This window comes from Cynocephalus volans, chromosome 9, assembly GCF_027409185.1.
Source record: "Cynocephalus volans isolate mCynVol1 chromosome 9, mCynVol1.pri, whole genome shotgun sequence".
Classification (NCBI taxonomy): domain Eukaryota; kingdom Metazoa; phylum Chordata; class Mammalia; order Dermoptera; family Cynocephalidae; genus Cynocephalus; species Cynocephalus volans.
The window spans coordinates 75653235-75676038 of NC_084468.1; positions in this window are offsets into that span (position 1 = coordinate 75653235).

Here is a 22804-nt window from a genome sequence, read left to right on the forward strand (position 1 = left end):
ACTGAACCGTGAAGACGTAGAAAATCTGAACAGACCAATAACAATAAAGGAGATTGAAGCTGTTATCAGAAGGCTCCCAACAAAGAAAAGCCCAGGACCAGATGGATTCACAGCAGAATTTTACCAAACATTCAAAGAGGAATTGACACCGATTCTTTACAAACTATTCCAAAAGATTGAAACGGACGCAAATCTCCCAAACTCATTCTATGAAGCAAACATCATCCTGATACCAAAACCAGGTAAAGATATAACCAAAAAAGAAAACTACAGGCCGATATCCTTGATGAATATAGATGCAAAAATCCTCACTAAAATACTAGCAAACAGAATACAGCAACACATACGAAAAATTATTCATCACAATCAAGTGGGATTCATCCCAGGGATGCAAGGTTGGTTCAACATACGCAAATCAATAAATGTGATACACCATATTAATAAACTCAAACACAAGGACCATATGATCATCTCTATAGATGCTGAAAAAGCATTTGATAAAGTTCAGCACTCATTCATGACAAAGACCCTCTATAAGTTAGGTATAGAGGGAAAGTATCTCAACATAATTAAAGCCATATATGCCAAACCCACTGCCAATATCATCCTGAATGGGGAAAAGCTGAAAGCTTTTCCTTTAAGAACAGGCACTAGACAAGGATGCCCACTCTCACCACTCCTATTCAACATAGTGTTGGAAGTACTAGCCAGAGCAATCAGAGAAGAGAAGGAAATAAAGGGCATCCAGATTGGAAAAGATGAAGTCAAACTGTCCCTGTTTGCAGATGACATGATCCTATATATCGAACAGCCTAAAACCTCTACAAAAAAACTCTTGGAATTGATAAATGATTTCAGCACAGTAGCAGGATACAAAATCAACACACAAAAATCAGTAGCATTTCTTTTCTCCAATAGTGAACATGCAGAAGGAGAAATCAAGAAAGCCTGCCCATTTACAATAGCCACCAAAAAAATAAAATACTTAGGAATTGAGTTAACCAAGGAGGTGAAAAATCTCTATAATGAGAACTACAAACCACTGCTGAGAGAAATTAGAGAGGATACAAGAAGATGGAAAGATATTCCATGCTCTTGGATTGGAAGAATCAACATAGTGAAAATGTCCATACTACCCAAAGTGATATACAAATTCAATGCAATCCCCATCAAAATTCCAAAGACATTTTTCTCAGAAATGGAAAAAACTATTCAGACATTTATATGGAACAATAAAAGACCACGAATAGCCAAAGCAATGCTCAGCAAAAAAAATAAAGCTGGAGGCATAACACTACCTGACTTTAAGCTATACTACAAAGCTATAATAACCAAAACAGTATGGTACTGGCATAAAGACAGACACACTGACCAATGGAATAGAATAGAGAATCCAGAAATCAACCCACACACTTACTGCCATCTGATCTTTGACAAAGGCACCAAGCCTATTCACTGGGGAAGGGACTGCCTCTTCAGCAAGTGGTGCTGGGATAACTGGATATCGATATGCAGGAGAATGAAACTAGATCCATACCTCTCACCGTATACTAAAATCAACTCAAAATGGATTAAGGATTTAAATATACACCCTGAGACAATAAAACTTCTTAAAGAAAACATAGGGGAAACACTTCAGGAAATAGGACTGGGCACAGACTTCATGAATATGACCCCAAAAGCACGGGCAACCAAAGGAAAAATAAACAAATGGGATTATATCAAACTAAAAAGCTTCTGCACAGCAAAAGAAACAATTAAAAGAGTTAAAAGACAACCAACAGAGTGGGAGAAAATATTTGCAAAATATACATCTGACAAAGGATTAATATCCAGAATATATAAGGAACTCAAACAACTTTACAAGAAGAAAACAAGCAACCCAATTAAAAAATGGGCAAAAGAGCTAAGTAGGCATTTCTCTAAGGAAGATATCCAAATGGCCAACAGACATATGAAAAAATGCTCAACATCACTCAGCATCCGGGAAATGCAAATCAAAACCACATTGAGATACCATCTAACCCCAGTTAGGATGGCTAAAATCCAAAAGACTATGAACGATAAATGCTGGCGAGGCTGCGGAGAAAAAGGAACTCTCATACATTGTTGGTGGGACTGCAAAATGGTGCAGCCTCTATGGAAAATGGTATGGAGGTTCCTTAAACAATTGCAAATAGATCTACCATACGACCCAGCCATCCCACTGTTGGGAATATACCCAGAGGAATGGAAATCATCAAGTCGAAGGTATACCTGTTCCCCAATGTTCATCGCAGCACTCTTTACAATAGCCAAGAGTTGGAACCAGCCCAAATGCCCATCATCAGATGAGTGGATACGGAAAATGTGGTACATCTACACAATGGAATACTACTCAGCTATAAAAACGAATGAAATACTGCCATTTGCAACAACATGGATGGACCTTGAGAGAATTATATTAAGTGAAACAAGTCAGGCACAGAAAGAGAAATACCACATGTTCTCACTTATTGGAGGGAGCTAAAAAATTAATATATAAATTCACACACACACATACACACATACACACACAAACCGGGGGGCGGGGAGGAAGAAGATATAACAACCACAATTATTTGAAGTTGATACAACAAACAAACAGAAAGGACATTGTTGGGGGGGAGGGGGGAGGGAGAAGGGAGGGAGGTTTTGGTGATGGGGAGCATTAATCAGCTACAATGTATATCGACAAAATAAAATTTAAAAAAAAAAAAAAATAAAATAAAATAATTCAACTATTAAACTTAGCTAAAATGATCCAGTGCCCAACCATGGAAAAGAAAAGATATTTAACTTTGACTGACTAAGATCAGAGACATATCTAATTCTTCATTTTAAGGCTTGTTACCTTTTCCTTTTATTAGGCCAAATATATATATTTTTTAGCCAATAAGAAACACGTTTTAATTTTTTTAAGTCAGAAATGTTTCCACAAAAAGAAAGATAACATTAACTATGTAGCATTCCATGGAAAATAAACTGTGGGCTATTTAAACCTTCCCCTGAGTCTTGGCCAGCCACAAAGCCAGCCCTGGCAAATAGATAGAACATACATTTCCAAGTTTGCCAAATAAAGACAGATGTTGCCTGAAGTTTTAAAGTCCACTTATGGCTATATTTATAAAGTGAAAACAAAAACAAAACCAATCCAACCTGAGCTTGACAACTGTGGTTATCAGATTCAAAGATAAGATTTGCATATTCTTTTCTTAAATGCACTTACTATAACTTTTAACTATTTTATTTAGGTCGTCTTACTATTTTTTGTTTCTATAATTAAAATATAAGCTCCATGCTACAGTGTATTAGTCTGTTTTCTGCTGTTTATAACAGAATACCTGAAACTGGGTAATTTATAAAAAAATAGAATTTATTTCTTACAGTTTTGGTGGCTGTGAAGTCCATGACCGAGGGGGTCCATCTGGTGAGGGACTTCTTCTGGGTGGGAACTCTCTATGGGGTCCTGTGGTAATACAGGGTATCACATGCAGAGAATGCCAAGAGCTCTCTCATGTGCTCTATATAAAGCCACTAGTCCACACCCATGATAACTCATTACTCCATGAATTAATTAATCCATTCATGACAGCACAGTCCTCAACATCCAATCACCTCTTTTTTTTTTTTTTTTTTTTTGTCTTTTTCGTGACCGGCACTCAGCCAGTGAGTGCACCGGCCATTCCTATATAGGATCTGAACCCGTGGTGAGAGCGTCGCTGCACTCCCAGCGCCGCACTCTCCCGAGTGCGCCACGGGCTCAGCCCCCAATCACCTCTTAAAGGGCCTGCCTTTCAAATACTATAATCTGATTTCTTACCCTCTTGTCATTGTTACAGTGGGGATCAAGTTTCCAACACACAAACTTTTGGGGGACAAATTTGACTCATAGCAGACAGTGTCTGTCTAGTTCAATGTTTTATCAGTATTAACAGAATAGCTGGCACATGACAAAGGCCTTTTATGCTCTACTTTTATCCTTATTTTGTTGGACTGCCATTTTTACAGTGCTTCGAAAAAGTTACAGTCCAAGTAAGACAGGATAGGGCTAGGCCTATGAACCAAACTGACTTCATTTTCCCTGCAGAGGACAGTTTGTTTCTTTTCTACTTCTCAGTCATGAGACCCCCAGGGCACATGATTGCCCCATGGCCCTGGTGGAAGTGACAAAAAGAGACCAGTTAGGCATAATTGCCCTGATAAAATAAACTGAGATAAGAGAGAAACAGATATTTACTGAGTTGCAATACCTTCTCCCCAAGACTTGTTAAAATATAACTGATAGCTTTATTTAAAACTTATTGTTATCTATCCATTCTTTTTTTCCCCATACTTGTAAAAATTAAGTTACAGATTAACCTTGAGACCCCTTTGGGAGCTGCACGCAGGATGTTCCTGGTGTTGACCCCTCTTGCAACCATCCTTGCACATACCGTAAAGATACCAGAAATCATCAAGACAAGATGCCGACGTCAGTTGAAGAACTGCTGGCCTTTAAAAACCTTCCCCCAATTACTCTCTGGGGGAGATAGCTTCTCTACTGCTGACTCCCTTGTGCATAAGTCTATCTCTTTTTATAGAGCATTGCTCGCCTTAAATTCTGCTGGGTACTTTGTTCATTTCTATGACATTGAGAACTGAGAGACTAATTCAGTAATGCAAGGAATTTCAAATTTGTATATATTGACATAAAATCAGCATTTTCCCCTTCTCTGCCAAAAAATCATCCAAAAGCAACAAGGTAAATGGAAAGCAATATCACAAGGGAGGAAATTGAGAGAAGATAACACAGTGAGAGAACTATCTGGTGATAGGATCCAATTACTATAGACATTAGAAAAAAACTGAAAATTTTATGCTTTGCAAAATTGATATGAACACCTTAAAAACAAAAAACAATATCCCTTATTTGTAAAGATGTAGGAGGCAGGGGTGGACTGAGCTGGAAGCTGAAGACCCCATCTACTTTACCTAATCCCAGAAACAGAGTAAGTATGGCAGAATGAAATGTCACATAGACAAGCCATGTTTCCAGAAAGCAGTGTTTCTCTGTGGCAGTAAAAAAGAAAACAATATTTGAATTTGGGGGCTAGGGGAATGCCACCTATCTCAACTGTTTGTAAAATAGTAAAGGCTACATAAACTCATAAATTTCTAGATCATAAGAAAAATTCAAAATAGCCTAGAACAAGGCCCTGGTCCCTATTTCTACCATAAATTTCCTTCAAAAAGTTGGTTCAGAAAACTAACAAACAAATAAAAACCTTTAATAATGAATAACTGAAAAGGATCAGCATGGAATCTGTACAAAGATTCTAAAAAAAAAAAGAAAGAAAAAACAAAGAAAGTTATGGATGAAGAACACTCATCAGAAAACTGTTGCCGTGGAACAGATAAATATTGGGAACAAATATTTTGCCATGAAATTAAACAAATATAACAAGATAATTGCCTTTGTGAAGTGAGATACAAAATATACATGCAAAAATGCATGGAAGAGATGGAGGAATGGCATAAGGAAATGAAACGTAGCTAGCAGAGTTCAGGAAAAAAGTGGAAGAAAAAAATAATCAAAATTATGGCAACACTGAATAGACCTTAAAATAAAAGAGATACTGTAGAAAACACAGTAAGTGACAGAGAAGATAAAATTGAGAGAAGTAAGCAAATTGAACCATAAATGAAGAGTTTAAAAGGAATAGAGAAACTATGATAGATATAGAAAGTAGGTAACAGAGCCTAAAAATACACATAATCATGGTTATCAAGAAAGAAAATGAAGTATGGAACAGAAAAAAATCTTTAAGAAAAAAAAATATTTTTTATGTCAAAAGAAACTTGACCTAAGTATTGAAAAGGCACTTCATGCGTCATAAAAAGTTGATCAAAAATTGTCAACCCTGACTGCATTTTAAAACTAAAGAATCTTTTGAGTATCCAGGCAAAAGAAGACTATTTAACTTTTATATATATAAAACATATATATATATATAACATATATATATGTTAAAGTATATATAAGTATATATATAAAATCAGGCAGATCTCAGCCTTTTTTTTTTTTTTTCAAAGTAATCAACAAACTTTATTTCTCAGTGAAAGAAATCTTGAAAATTGATTCTCAAGGGGTGGTTTACTTGAAGAGCTTCTAGAATTTCTTCTCATAATATATTTCTATGATTAGTAATAGCATCATCACTATTCTACAACTTTCAAACTTACAACTTTCATATATAAAATCTCATTTGATACTTGAAACAACTCAGTAAGACACGCAGGACAGAACCCCCTGAGACATTTGACAGGTGAAGAAACTGAGGCTGAGAAATTGGTTTTTTTTCAAGGGCATGTGCCCTATCTCCTAGTTGGATGTTCTCTCCAGTAAACCATGTGAAAAATTCTCAATTATCAGGGTCTAAACATTCAACTTTTAAATTACATAGATGCTTTCCTTTTCCTTCTTGCTCTGTGTCTTTCAATTATTATTCATGTTCAGGAAGGAAGACTTAGGAGATAAATGCATCCAATCCTACCTCTGCTTAGCTGACATCTGATGGAAAACAGAAATCTGTTTTCTTACCCACAGCAGCAGAAGTGAAATAAGCTGGTTTAAATTACTTGGTAAAAAATCTACATTTCCCTATCACCTACTATCAAAATATTAGCAAAATATGTAACTACTCTATATCCTAAGACAAAATATAAGTCTTATTAAATCCAAAGCTCACGATGACAACCTAGACTATGAAGGTTAAAAATCACACTGCCAAGACTCAAGTCTTTGTTCCATAGTTTCTCAGCTGTGTGATCTGAGGGAGGATGGGGCATGGCCTTCTGGTAAGGAGCTTGGTGCTGATTCCTTCTGTTGGGTTTTTCCACCAGCTTCGGGGTGTTCAAGAACGGCAGCTTGGAGATCATCGCCAACAATCAGGGAAACCATGTCACACCATCTTATACGAACTTCACCCCTGAAGGGGAGCATCTGATAGGCCTGATCTCAGCCTTCTTGATAACAAAATTACATGTCAAATGATAACATAGCAATAACTACAAAATTCTCAAAGAAAGAAAATATGATCTGAAGATTTTCTACATATCCAAACTGTAGTTTATATATATAAAAAAGGTAAACTGTTTTGAAAATGCAAAATTGTGAGAAACACATTCTTCAAGGAGTCCCTTACGATCTTGAAAAATTAATACATATATCACAAACTACAGCCAATCTAAAGACAGTTGGGAACACAAAAACAAAAAGAATTGTGGTGAGCATTGACTAAACTAATAAGTTAGGACTAAATTAAGACTAAATGAATTAAAAATAAAATAAATGTGGAGACTAGGAAGAGTCATAGAATGTAAATATGGTATGTTCTGATAATGTAGAAATAAGATAACTAAAAAATTAAGTGGCAAGAAAAGGGAAAAAGATGTGCAGCAGAGTAAAGTAAGTATTGGGACTTCAACACATATAGTTTTTGTATATCAAAGAATAACATTTAAACTAGTAATTCAAGTAACAGAAGTAACAGAGATGAAGAATACCTTTGACAGGCTCACCAGTAGACTCAATACAGCTGAGAAAAGAAGCAGTGAATCTAAAGATAGGCCCATTAAATTTTCCCAAACTGAGACAAAAAATAAGAGTGATAAAACAGAACAGAATACTCAGAGTTATAGGACAATATAAAAAAGTGTAACATGCATGTAATCAAAATCTCAGACAAAGAGAGAATGAGAAAAAGAAGAGAAAATGGCCAAGAATTTTTCAAAAACAAAAAGAAAATAATGAGATACCAAACCACAAGCCCAAGAAGCTGAGAGGACATCAAGCAGGATAAATAACCAATCAGAAAATACACCTAGAAACATTATATTTAAACTGTTAAAACCAAAGATAAAGTGAAAATCTTGAAGGCAGCAAGATGCAAAAAAGACACATTATAAACATAGGAACAAAGATAAGAATTACAGCAAACTTATTACAAGCCATGCAAGCCAAAAGACAATGAAGTGACATTTTAAAGTATTAAAACAAACAAAAAAAAACCCCTGCTAATCCAGAATTTTTTACCCAATTAGAAAAGAAAATCTTTCAAAAATGAAAGAACAATATAAATATTTTTAGGTTAAAAACAAAAACTAAAAGGAATCATTTGCGGCAGATGTGCAACACAATTAATGTTACAGTGAGTTCTTCAGAAAAGGAAAACGATACGTGAAGAAATTTTAAATCTATACAAAGAAATAAAGAATGCTGGAAATGTCATGAAAAGAAAATGAATATATTTCTTACATTATTATTTTTAATGGCTCTAAAATGTAGCAGACTGTCTAAAGTGAAAAGAGTAGCAATGTATTATATTTATAGAATATATAATAGTAAAATGTATTATTAAAAATAGCACAAAAGATAGGAGAGGGGATTTGGGAATACACTGTTGTAAGGTCCTTATGTTACACGTGATGCTATATAATATTATGAATTAGGTAGACTACAATCAAGCAAAGATGTATTTGTAAGTCCTAGAACAAGTATTAAACTTTTTTAAAAAAATGTAAATAATAAGCCAATACTTTAGATAAAATTGAATGATAAAAATATACTCAACCTAAAAGAAGGCAGAAAAAGAGGGGAAAAGAAACAAACAACAAATAGAACAAATAGAAAACTGCTAGCAAGATGATAGATTATATTTCAACCATATAAATAATTATATTAAATGTAAATTGAACAAACACATCAATTAAAAGACAGAAATTGTCAGATTGGATAAAAAGCAAGGCACAACTGTATGCTGTCAACATGAAATGTACTTTAAATATAAAGACATAGATAAGTTAAAGGTAAAAGGGTAGAAAAGATATGCCATGCTGACAGTAATAAAAAATGGCTGATTGGTTATATTAATATCAGAAAATATAGAACAAGGAATATCACCAGGAATAAAGAGAAACATTACATAACAACAGTGAGGTTAATTCACCAAGAAGACATAACAATTAATGACTTTGTACCTAACACTAGAGCTTCAAAATATAAGTAAAAACTTTTAGAACTGAAAGGAGAAATAGAAAGTCCCCAGTTATAGATGGAGGCTCCAATACTTCAACATTTCAATCAATAAAACAAGGTGTAGAAACACAGTTGATACTTGAACAATATGGGTTTGAACTGCACAGGTCCACTTACATGTGGATTTTTTTTTCAATAAGTATATTGGAAAATTGGAGATTTTTGGTAATTTGAAAAAAATTGCAGGTGAACCGCATAGCCTAGGGATATCAAAAAAAATAAGAAAAATTTAGGTATGTCATGAATGCATAAAACGTATATAGATACTAGTCTATTTTATCCTTTAGTACCATAAAATATACACAAATCTATTATAAAAAGTTAAAATTTATCAAAACCCTTTGCAGTCGGGAGAAATGTAAATAAAGGTAAAGATTCAGCATTAAATCATAACTGCATGAAATTAACTGTGGTACATACTGTACTGATGTAATAATTTTGCAGCCACCTCCTGTTGCTATTGCAGTGAGCTCAAGTGTTGTAAGTATCCACTTAAAATGCTGTGTGATGTTAATCATCTTCGCCTGAGCAGTTTGTCTCTTCAGTAAATTGCATTACTGCAGTAAAAAGAGATCTATTGTGGTTCTTAGTGCAATACCTTGAACTAACCTTGAACTAACACCATGGGACCCATACGAAGTGCCACTAGTAATTCTGGAAGTGCTCCCAAGAAGCAGAGAAAAGTTATGATATTATAAGAAGAAATTGAATTGCTTGGTATGTACCAAAAATTGAGGTCTACAGCTGGACTCTTTATGTTATCGATAAGGTTTCCAGTCAACAATGGGCTATTACTAGTAGTTATGTTTTAGGGAAGTCAAAAGTTATACGTGGATTATTGACCTGCGCAGAGGGTCAACACCCCTAACCTGCACATTGTTCAAAGGTCAACTATATGTGTATTCCAAGCTACCATGTGTATAAAATCTGTAAATGGAAAATCCATTGCTTAAGCAGACATTCATCTGGGGCACCAAAAGCTGCTTTCCAATTTTTTGCAACCATTTTCTGTCTCTACAAGTGATTCTGTCTAAATCAGCTCACTTACTTGACTTGGGGTTCCTAAAATGGGAGAATATGAATATGAAGCTGTTGGCAGCCAACTCTTGAGAGCTTGTCTGCCATAGAAAAGAATGAGTCCATACTACAGAGGAAAGCAGAGCCAAGGAATGGGTATCTTGTTATCAGAAGAAAGCTCTGTAACAGTGTTTAATTCCTGTTTCATTTTCAATCACTTATTTCTATACGCTGATCACTGTTCTAGACACTAGAGATACAATAGTGAACAGAAGTAATCTCGTCCCTGCTCTCATGGAGCTCATACTCTATTGAGGGGTGAGGCAGAAGCAAACCTATAAACAAATGTTTGCAAGTGTGCCTGCATTGTAATTCCAGGTGGTGGTAAATACCATGAAGAAAAATAAAGTGTGTGTGTGTGTGTGTGTGTGTGTGTGTGTGTGTGTGTGTGTGTGTGTGTGTGTGTGTGTGTGTGTGCTGTTAAAGAATGACTCTGATGGAGATATACTCTTTTATAGGATGGTCAGGAGAAGGTTAAAGAGGAAGTAGAGCCAAACGACTCGCGGCATTGTGGGTCACTGTAAAGACAGAATTGCTCAATTCCATCTTAAGAGAGCTATTTGGAGGGTTTTAAGCAAAGAACTGTAATGTTCTGGTATTTTACAAAATCTGTCATAAAGTATAAATCTATCTGCTATAAAATATAAAAAGGCATTCGGTGAAAAGTTTTCTTCCTATTCCTAAACCCCTTCTACTCACTCCTACCAGAAACCACTGTTAATAATTTCCTGTAAATTGTGCTAGATCTTTTTTATGCATATACAAGTATAAACAAAACTTTATTATTCTTATCCCTCCTTTTTATACAAATGGTAGCATCCTATGCAAGATTATGCCATCCCATGCATTTCTAATTGAAAAATGTATATCTTGTTATATGTATATATATACACACACACACATATATATGATACCTTGAAAATCTCCCTATCAGTACACAAAGAATTAGAGGTGAACAGTATCCCAAGGAATGAAGGCATGTAGCTTATTTAACCAATATCCTATTGATGAGCATTTGCAAATAGTGCTGCATCATAAACTTGTACGTGCATCATTTCAAATGTGTGCAAGTACATCTTTAAGATAAATTCACAGAAATAAAATTGCTTAATCAAGGGCCGAGCCCGTGGCGCACTTGGGAGAGTGCGTCGCTGGGAGCGCGGCGACGCTCCCGCCGCGGGTTCGGATCCTATATAGGAATGGCCGGTGCACTCACTGGCTGAGTGCCGGTCACGAAAAAAAGACAAAAAAAAAAAATTGCTTAATCAAAGGGCATCTTCATTTGAGATTTTGCAAGGTTCTGCCAAATTGCCCTTCACAGGAGTTTGGACTCTACCAACAGTGGATGAGGTTGACTATTTTCTCACAGCCTCCCCCACCTCTGCTGTTTTAATGGTAATAGATTTTACTCTGTACTAGGAGCTGTTATAAGCATGTTACATACATTTATACATTTAATCCTTAAAGTAATCTCATTATGTGGTGAGTATAATTATGATCCCCATTTTACAAATGAAGGAACTAGGGACAGAGAAGTCAAGAAATGTGTTCAAAGTCACTCTTCTAGTAGGACTGGAGCCCATGTAGTCTGGCTTCAGGCACAGGCTCCAAACTAGTACTCCACCGAGTCTCTTTAATCCACTTTTGGACTTTCGCCAATAAAAGAGGTCAAAATACAATTTTTGATTTCTTTTATGAGTGGGAGATAACACCTGTTTTCCATGGTTAAGACTCAAATTATAATTTACTTTTCTCCAAACTGTTTGTTCATGTCATTTACCAAAGTTATGTGATTATGTTTTTCATATTAATTTGTAGAAGCTCTTTATAATGGAAACAGCAGCCTTTTGGCCCTTATTTTTTAATTCACTTAGTGTACTTTTTTTCTCTCACGTATAAGCCTTTGATTTATATGTTGTCAGTACAGGATCAGATCAGATCAAGGTCAGATCTTTTGAGATAGCAGGGGAAAACCTGCATGTTTATGTACTATTGGGAATGATTCACTAGAGTGGGAAATTTTTGCATTAGGAAAGAGGTTAGAATTGCTGGAGTGATGCCTTGGGCCTCCCACGTATAAGCCTTTGATTTATATGTTGTCATTACAGGGTCAGATCAGATCAAGGTCAGATCTCTTTTGAGATAGCAGGGGGAAACCTGCGTGTTTTGTACTATTGGGAATGATTCACTAGAGTCGGAAATTTTTGCATTAGGAAACAGGTTAGGATTGCTGGAGTGATGCATTTGTCAAGTAAGAGTGGGTGGATCCTAGTGAGCATTAGACAGGATCACACAGAGTCTATCTATAGTGACATAGGAAACAAAGAGTACATGAGCACACATGCTAGTATATGGGCTGGTGAGGTTCTGGAAGTCTGTGCCAGATTTCTTCTAAGGGCTTTTTTTTTTCTTAGTGAATTAACAAAGCAGGTCATCAGCTGAGAGTATAGATCAAGGAGGGGAAGACATGAAATAATAGCTAGCAGAGAGAGAATGAATGGACTAGAGAAACACAGTATGACTGTGAGGCTGCACTAGCAGTCCTCTTGAGGTTTGTGGTCATGAATATAAAGCAAGATCAGACAGTGTGTTTTTCTCTAGCCACATTTAATTGAACATATCCAGGGGCAGAATAGACAGATGAATTTAATGAGAGTTGGGGATTCTCATAGCAAGTTCACCAGGTGAGAGAAGGGCAGGTATATCCATGTTGATTATAATAATGGACCATGGGATTTAAGCTGTGTAAGGAGGAACAATGTGAAGGTGGATTTAAAGGATTCTTGAAATTGGACTATTGAAGAAAATGAGCTGGAAACTTAAGGGGTGATAGAGTGGAATGCATGAAGTAAGTCTTAGGGAGGGACTGCAGTTATTGATAATGAATAATAATAAGGCCTGTATCATGACCATGGGAATGTCTGAGGTAGTTTGTAGGACAATCTCTTTGGATTTTTTTTCTTCAAGCCTCATTAAGAAGAGAAAAACAAATCAAACAGGACAGATGATAGTAAAAGAAACATATCAACAAAAATCTGGCATACAGAAAGCAAATGGATCAGAGGAAAGAAAATGGAATATAGAATATGCAGCACAAAAAGAAACCAAATAAGGAGGGGAGGGGAAGTGTGACTTACAAGAGGCATACCTAAAAAATAGGGATAGCAAAATGTTGGAAGTAAAAGGTTGAAAAATATATACAATGTCAACCTAACTCAAAGAAAGATGGTATAGCAGTACTAACATCAAAGTAGCCTTTAAGTTGAAATCTATTCCTAGAGATAGAGAAGGACATTTTATAAAAGTAAAAGGCCCTACCTATCAGGCAGGTGCAACAATTCTAAAATATGTATTGACCTATTAACTTAACCTGAAATAATACAAAATTTTAAATGACATTACTTCAAAGATATGTAAATAAATTTGTATTCTTGGTGGGAGATTTTAAGACAATTCTTTCAGTAGCTGATAGAAGAAATAGATAAAAAATAAAGATTTGGAATATTTGAACAGTATAATTAACAAACTTGGCCTAAATGATACATATAAAACACTGTACCCAGTAACTCTAGAAGAGACAACTTTATCAAGTGCACATAGATCATTTATCAAAATTATCCAAATGCAGGACATAAAGCAATTCTCAACAAATTTCAGAGGATTATATCAGAGTGTGATTTCTGATCATGGTGAAAATTAGCTAGAAATAAAAACAAAAGAAAACTTGAAAACATCCGTATGTTTGAAAATTAAGCACTATACTTCTAAATAATCCATCAATCAAAAAAAATAAACAAAAATCAGAAAAAATTGTGAACTAAAAAAATGATTAAAATGCTATTTATCAAAACTTGTGATACTTACATAAGGCTGTGTTTAGATAGAAATTTATAGCCTTAAGTACATATGGTTGAAGTAAGAAAGGCTGAAAATTTATGACCTAATCATCCATTTCAAGAAGATGGGAAATGAACATAAAATTGAATCAAAAGAAAGTAGAAGGAAGGAAATAATAAAGATAAAAACAGAAATCAATGAAATAGAAGGCACGCATAAGATACAACTGATCAACAATCAAAATTCGTTCTTCATGTTGAATTACAAGGCTGACTTGTTGCTCTAGGACAACAATCTCTTAAACTTTGTAAGTGCTTAGAACGCCAAATATACTGCTTCCTTAATTCAAAACATGAGTAATTCAGGTAAAATTATCTTTACAATTTCTATACTTAATATTAATTTTTTCCAAGTTTAAAATATGCATACTCACTAAGAAAACAATTATGCACCCCAAATAATTTTGAATATTGAGAATATGAAAATATTCTTAGGCTTCTTCAGCATGCTGATTTGCTTTTTGTTTGTTTTTTAAGTACCAGCAATATCAGTCAGGTTGCTACTAGATCTTGTTTGAGACTGGTGGGACATGGTGAACCCTTTTATAGTTGCTATATCAATGGCTCCAAACATAAAGGAGAAGTTGGTTATTGTACCTGTTCTCTCAAATTTGAATTATTTTATTCCCAATTTTCAAATAAACTTAAAGTCTGTAACTCTCATACAATAACTACACACTTGATTGAAGTTTGCATTCATTGGCTCTTAAGATATAAAATTGTCTTCCCCTCCACTGACTAAAGACCTTTAACAGAATTCTTAATTCTTTCCCTTTTTTCCCTGACTTGTTGGAGCACACAGCTCTTAGTAATATTAGAAGAGCTGATTGGATTCTGCAAATCTCAAGGCTATATCTGAATCTATTCACACCATATTGCTACTGATAATTTGTTCAATGTGAGGAAATGGAATGCATCGTGCACAATTGGTGTATCACATAACTGTATTTTATCCTGTTTGAAACATGTCATATTTCTAGCATGTCATGACCCTAACTTTTTTAGCTCTTACTCCTCTAGGACAACAAAGACTGCAAAAAATGAAACCAAAGGAGGGCCTCTCAAGCACTGACCTCAGAGCTGATCCCAGAAGTTGGGTGTCCACACCATGAAAAAATAAAAACACCCTGTCATTGTTGACACTAATTATGTCCTTCACTTGCATCTTCTCAGAAGAAAAGCCAAGAATGAAATTCCCATGAAAGACAAGCTCCTTCTCATCACTGGGGGTGGCCTCTTCAGTACAGGGTTGCAGTCCAGTTCCAGTGTAGTGTGGGATTGTACACGTGGCCAATGCCTGTGCTATTCCTAGTGCATGGAGAAAGAAGGGAACATCTCCTGTGGCATCTACCATCTATGACTCAGCAGCAAGAAGAATATACAAAAAATAGGCAAGAGGAGACTCAACGACATTACTCAGAATTTTCTTCCATTACATATAAATACATATGTCATCATTTAACAGAGTATTATATACAACCAGATTTGTAGATTATTAACTGTTTAAACATTACATTTAGTCAGTTGGACTGCTGATTGGTAAAATGTGGTATTGGTCAGCCACCAGCAGGGTGAGTCTGATTTATACTTAGAAGGCCCATTTAACTCTCACACATTCTGCTTTATCAGCTTCATTAGTAACATGATTGATATTTAGACTTCCATACCAGGGCAAGCTTCGTGTGTTTATTGACCTAAGCAGTCAGACACACAGGGTCTTGTACTTAAAAAATAACTGGATTTGGTTAAATGCCATGCTGTCATTGACTTGAAATTCTTAATGGTCATTAAATGAAGGGACTCACATTTTCACTTTGCAGTGGGTCCTGCAGATTTTGAAGGCAGTTCTACTTATATCACTCACTTACTTTTAGTTCTCAGCTGGTTCTACTTAGCTGGGGAAAAGAGATGCTATTTATTGAATAGTTCCTCAAAATTCCAATATACTACATCACACAGAGAGTGACATCATGTAATGACAAAAGGCACAATCTATGGAATTTATGAAGAAGATATATGCATAAAATTGATTTAGATCATGCAATGTAGAAATTAAATACATTATATTGAACAATTAGTAAAATAAAGAAAATGTGGTAAAAATATGATTATAAGTAAAGGCTTTAATATACTTCTTTTAGAATAGGATGGTTACAATAGCCAAAAACATTAAAACAAAACATGGAGGAATTGAATATCCCTCCCATAGAGATTTATATTTTTCTATATGTCTATGGAACATTTACAAAAATCAGTTGTTTGCTTAATCTCAAAGAAAATTTTTAAAACCTAAAAAACTGAGGGATTTTATAGCTTACATTTAATTAGCATAATCCAATAAAATTTGAAAAAATAAATGAAAGAGGCTCCCACCAAAATCTTAACTATGTGGACATAAAGAAAGATACATGCTCCTGGAAAATTTTTGAAATTAAAGAGTAAAACCTGGAAATTACATCAAGAAAGCAGTAAAGAGGAGCACCTGAATTTTGAAAACCAACAGGAATCAGAGGATTTATTCCCCCAAAAGGAATAAAGTACTCAAGAAATTTAGAGGAAAAAAACCCAACAAAACACAAAATAGTGTAAAGTTACTAGCTGATGGAATTTATAAAAATAAAAAGAGGAAAATAATAAAACAGAATAAAATCCTAAAAAGGACCAGAAAAGTATACATGCAGTGCTTTTTAAAAAGATTAACGAGAGATCTAACTCATTCTCAGGTGATCATGATTAAGAAAGAGTGAGGAAAAAAATAAATCATATTAAGAATAAAACATCAGCCATAGCCACAGGTACAGGAGAGGTTAAATCTACAGCAACAAAATGGAAAATCTACAAAAAATCAGTTGTTTACTAGCTGAATACAAATTACCAAATTTACCCCAAAATAAATGTAAAACCTAAAATTATCAATTACCTGAGAGACCTTAGAAAGGCTGTATACACCATTGAAAAAGCCAGCAAGGGACAGGCCCGTGGTGCACTCGGGAGAGTGCGGCGCTTGGGAGTGCAGCTGCGCTCCCGCCGCGGGTTCGGATCCCATGTAGGGATGGATGGCTGGGGGCTCACTGGCTGAGCGTGGTGCGGATGGCACCAAGCCAAGGGTTGTGATCCCCTTACCGGTCACAAAAAAAGAAAAAAAAAAAAAAAAAGCCAGCAAGAACAGAGAAGCTCAAAGCAGAATTTTAGCTAACTCTTAAGAACAGAAAGTTTCAATTTTATTTAAAATCTATCAAGTTGTAGAAATAGTTGGAATGCTCCCCAGTTCACTTTTTGAAGACATCCTAATGTTAACACCAAAATCTTAAAAATTAGTTTAAAATATATATAGCCCTATAATACAAGAATATGACATAACTTCTATAAGCTTTGGAAAAGAAGGCTTTAAGAAAAACATTACGTCCAAGTTTTGACTCTATACCTAGAAAATCTAAAAAATGTAGAAAAAAATAAAAATGAATAAGGAAAATACTCCCGAATCAACACCTTCTTTTCTAGTAATAAACAACTAGAGATGGAAATGGGAAACATATTCCATCCCCAATATCAATAAAACCTATAGAAACACAGAAATAAATATGGTAATACAGGCACAATAAAATAAAATTATATTAAAGTACATAAAACAAGACATAAACAAGTAGAAATAATATTCTTAGATATAAATATCAAATTTAATAAAAATATATTAACTCTATGTTTGTTTATGGATTTTATGCAACTCCAATTAGAATCCAAATTGTTTTATAGGTTGTGAGAGTGGGGAAAATAGTTACCATGATCTTAAATTTCTACAGAAGAATAACTATTTGAGAACAGCCAAGAAAAGTTTCTGAAAGAACAAAGTTAGGATTCATTGGTCTTATCAGATATAGGATGTACTATAAAACTATAATAATCAGACTGGTGGAATAGAATAAATATTCCAGATATAAATCTCCGTATACATAAAAAAATTTAATATATGCCAAAGGTGGTCATTTAATTCTTTAGGAAAGATATGATTTTAATAGATGATTTTGGGACAAGTAGGCATATGTCTTGAAAAAAATTGGATATTTATCCAATTTAAAATTTAAAAATTGAAATGAATTAAATAATTGAATGGGGAAAAAATAATACAGATCTTACAGGAAAATTCAAGAGACCTAATATTGATCTACAGTTGATGGAGTGCTTATACACTAGGAGATGAAAAAGGAACAAAAACCAACCTATTTTTAATAAAAATGAGCAATTGATTTGGAAAAAATAATTACAACACAAATTAAGATAAAATCTCGGTAGTGATAATAAAAATAGGGCAGTAAAAGGGTTAAATAGAAAAAAATGGGCAGAAATACGTATATTAACCAACAGCAACCAAAGGCCCTCACAAATATGAAAAGATTCTTAAACTTACTAGTAGTTAGGAAAGCACAGATGAAAGTAGCAATAATTATTATTGCATTCTTATCAGACTGACAAAGAACTGGTGGAAATGTGCATTGCCAGTGCTTTTCTGAAAGCAATCTGCAAACATCTGCTGAAATTTAAAAATTAGTGTATACTCTTTGGTTTAATATCAGTCCTAGGAATGTAACCCATATAAACCAAGCCTGTCAGACGTAATGATATTTGTATAAGGAAGTCGACTGTGGCTGTATTGAGAGTGGGAAAGGTGCGGCCGTGGGCGCCGGGCGCGGGGCTGGGCGGCGGTTGGAGGTAGCGGGGCTGGGCGGCGGTTGGAGGTGGCGGCGGTTGGAGGTAACGGAGCAGCGCGAGCACGTCGTGGCGCCGGGAGCGGCGGGCGGCGGCGGCGGCGGCGAGGACGCGGACGCTGGCAGGGGCCGGGCCGGCGGGAGGAGGGGGAGCGACGGCAGAGCCCTCGGGGGTCTGCGGACGCGGCGTCGGTGGCCGGCAGCTGCACACTTATCAGAGGGAGCCTCATCCAGGCGGCCTGAAGGTGACTCCACAGCTCTCTCTGCCTCCCTCGACCCGCCCGAGGGTTTCTGGGCCTTGCTCCTTATGCTGGCCTGTGTGGGGATCCGAACCCTTGACCTGGGTGTTACAACACTGTGAAACACTCATTAGAAGATCTGCTGATATCATCCGTTGACCATATCTTCTCTTCTGTAATTTCCATCTGTCTGTCTGTGCTGCAATATGGGTAATTTCTTTGGATCTGTGTTCCAGTTGGCTAATTCCTTCTTCAGGAAAAAGAATGTGTGAAAACTCAACCCCATCCGTGAATTTGTTAAAACACAGGAGGAGTAATTCTGCCTAAGGTCACCAAAGAAGAAGAAAGATGTTGCAGATAAAGATTGAGTCCTATTACATAATGCACTCCAGTGCCTACTGGTGGTGGGCCCCAGGTGCTTGGTGTGAAGGAGCAAGAAGCAGCAGGTCCACACACAGGGATGGTGCTGGAGTTTGCAGCCACAGCAGGTGTGGTGAGGCCAGGTAAGCTGCAGGAACCCTTATGGGTGGTGGAAATAGATGGGTCCCCTATCGCATGTTTCTTCCTCATGGTAGTGGCTCTTCTTTGTGTAAGGGCTTTTTCTGTTCAGGTGTGCCCAAGGTGGTCTGATGGAAAGCAGGAGCACAAGGGCATCCAACCTTGGGTATGGTGCCAGTGTGTGGGCAGGTGTTCCCCAGACACCTGGAATGTAGGTGACTGAAAGTGTGCTCAAATACAGGAGTGCTGCTGGCCCCTCCTGTCCCAGCAAATGTCCTGTGGCCAGATGGGTCCCAGGTTACCTGACCAAAGCCAGAAACAGAAGTGGTGCTGGGTGTTCCACTCAGTCCTGCTCCAAAGTTGAGTTCTCCGGATGTGGAACTGGGGCCTGGGTCAGACATGCTGACCCCAAAGCTTCCACCACCCATATGTGTTGCAGGTCCCATGAATGCCAGTGGGCCCCAAGTGGTGTTGGCCAACAGTGAGGTACTGTTTCCAGTGCTGGGCATCCCAGTGGCACCTCCAAAGCCAAAAATCATGTCTTTGCTAATGGGGAAAGCACTTGGGGTGTTACCAAAGGCCAGGTGGGTGTTGGCTAGTGGGCCAAATGCAGACTATGGTGGTGTCGAACCTACAACTCAGGCTGCATGATGCTGCCACCAGGCAGCTGGGCTGCAGGGGAAGTCAGGCCTGTAGCTTGTGCTGGAGCTGGGGGATTCCCCCAAAGGAAAGTTGCTGTAAGACTCCTGCCCACCAGGGACCCCAAGCATGGGCTGAGGGGCGGCTGCTGGATTTAAATGTTGGTTGGATGTTACGTTTGGTCCCCTCACTGACTGTGCAAGCCAAACGGTAGCAACTTGGGCTGAGGCAGTGCAGCCATGGGGTGGTATGTTCCCAGAGCCAGGAAGCACCATGTAAAATGGGATGTAGATCTCCCTGGAGATGGGGGGAGACTGGAAGAGTACAGCCTTGGAAGAAGGGGTGGTATCCATAATATCGGGGTCAAAGGCAGCCTTGGATGATATTATTGCAGAGGAGCTGCCTACTAGACTGGAGTTGGTGGTGGTGGTGGTGGTGGTGGGAGTAACTGGGATCTGCAAAGTGTGAGTGGGCAGGAGCAGGGAGTCTGTGGTCTCTGCAGCAGCGAGGGAGGGGCTGGGCTGAGGGTACTGCAGTCTGGCCTGGCCTCTGTCTCATCCCACAAGGCCTCCTCATCCTCCACCACCCTGCTGTTCTCTTGACACTCAGTGCTCTCCAAAGTGCCCTGGTCTTCTTCCTCAGTAGCTCTGCCAGGAATCTTAGGAAGTGGGAGCAGCTCACTTGCATTTCCCAGCAGCAGCAGTGGCAGTGGCAGTGGCATCGGCATCCCAGGTTTCCTTTTGCAGGACCTACTCCTGGCAGCTGTGGGTGGAATGCAGCTATCCGATGGACTGTCCAGAGGCTTTTTGCACTGCAGCTACTTCCCTGGTATCAGCGAACCTGGAGAGCTGGGCCGATGGTCTTCCTCCTGCACTTCCTCGGCCTTCTTCTCTGGCAGCAAGGAGCAGCCTGGGGTTGGGTCAGGGAGCACTGCCTCATCTGGATCAGGCTTCCCTGGAGGCTGGACACCTCCAGCAGGGCTGCGTGAGATGGGACAGTGTGGCCTTCGGAGAGGGAGCTGGTGGGAGACAGCTGGGCCTTGTCCCTCAAGTTGTTTCCTGAGTGCTTGGGATAGATGCCTCCTTCCAGAGGACCAGGACTGCAAATGAAGGAAGGGGGGGTCTCCCTTGTCCTCCAGGGACCTAGATACGGAGGAAACATCCCCGTTATTAGGGGGGGCCTGTTCTTAGCGTGCTGCTCTTCTGTCTGTATGTGATCCTCCTCTTCCTTTTTCTGACCTTTTCTGGACTCTTCTTGCGCCCTGGCCTCAGTCTCCTTTGGGCAGTGAAGGGGCAGGTGACTCGATGTTACCAGCTTTGTAGATGAGACTACTTGCTCAGGTGGTGAAGGTAGAAGAGTAAACTTGCACTGGGAAGGAGGGATCCTTATGGAACTCAAGTGTCTGAACTTCAGGAAGTTGTAAGCAGACAGCTCGGGCTTCTTTGGAGCCTCCCCCCAGGATGTCTGGGGAGGGATCCCCACAGAGGAGGACATAGCCTGCCTGATAGGGTAGTGCCTCTAGGGAGTGATGTAATTAATAGCTGGCTGGTAAAGGTACATAATTCCAATTCCAGTTGAATGGGCTGCCACTAGGGCAGAGGACACATGCAGGAACAGCAGGGTGATCCTGGCTGGGTGGGGTAGCACTGCAAGCAGGAGCACAAGTGGCCGAGGATGGCTAAGCTGGGCTGATGGTGGGAAGGGGGACCAAGCTTCCTGAAAAATTTCCCATTTAGGGCAGGCCATGCACACTAGGACCCCAAGAGAGGTAGGAACAGAGAGAACTCTCCTTAGCTTCCACCTCTTAGGACCAAGCAGGCACTCTTCAGTTAGGTGCTGCTCAGCTCAGCACTTGATGTCCCAGTGGAATGTGTGACAGAGAAAAGGCATGCCAGGGAGGGCATGTGGGCCCAGAGCAGGGTGTCAACTGGAGGTGCCAAAGGGCAAAGGGTGAGTTCGCACCAACCGTCCCTAGCTGGATGTTAACACTTGGGGACTTCTGGAGTTTGGCACCAGATGGGCCACCATTTGGGGACTGTGGAGACCCAATCTGCCAGGGCTCATCCAGCCCTGGCACAGACTCTGCAGGCTCCTCAGCGCCTGGAGTGGGGAGCTAGATTGGGCACCCAGTGGCTGTGTGGGGACTATCGCTCTCCCCCAGGTCCTGGAGGCAGAACCTGCTCAAAGCTGAGCTCAGGAGTGACCCAGATCTGGTGAGCTTCCTCCAACAATCCCCCAGCCCCACTCCCAGAGTCTCTGCTCTGCCTGGAGTCAACCTTGCCTTTGCCATGGCTGCCCTGACCAGGAATGTCCCCAGGAGGGTGGAGAAGCTTTCCTAGGAAGTTGTGGTGTCCTGACCTGATTGGATGCTGCACCCCTTATATTTCTTCTTGGCAGGCAGGTTCACTGTACTTCATGTTGCACATGTGGAAAAACAACATTTAAGCCTTAGAAAGTTGGGTCACACAGATGGTGGTGGCCCAGCTAGGCTTTGGACCCTCCGTGATACCAGAGCTCTTACTTTGGTCTGTGGTGCCTCCTTACCATATATGCATCAGGTATTACCGACCTTTTCTGTAGTCCTTAGGGTACTTAGCATGGGGGCATATCTACAATGAGCACATGCACTGCCCAGGAGGAGGTCTTCTTTGGTTC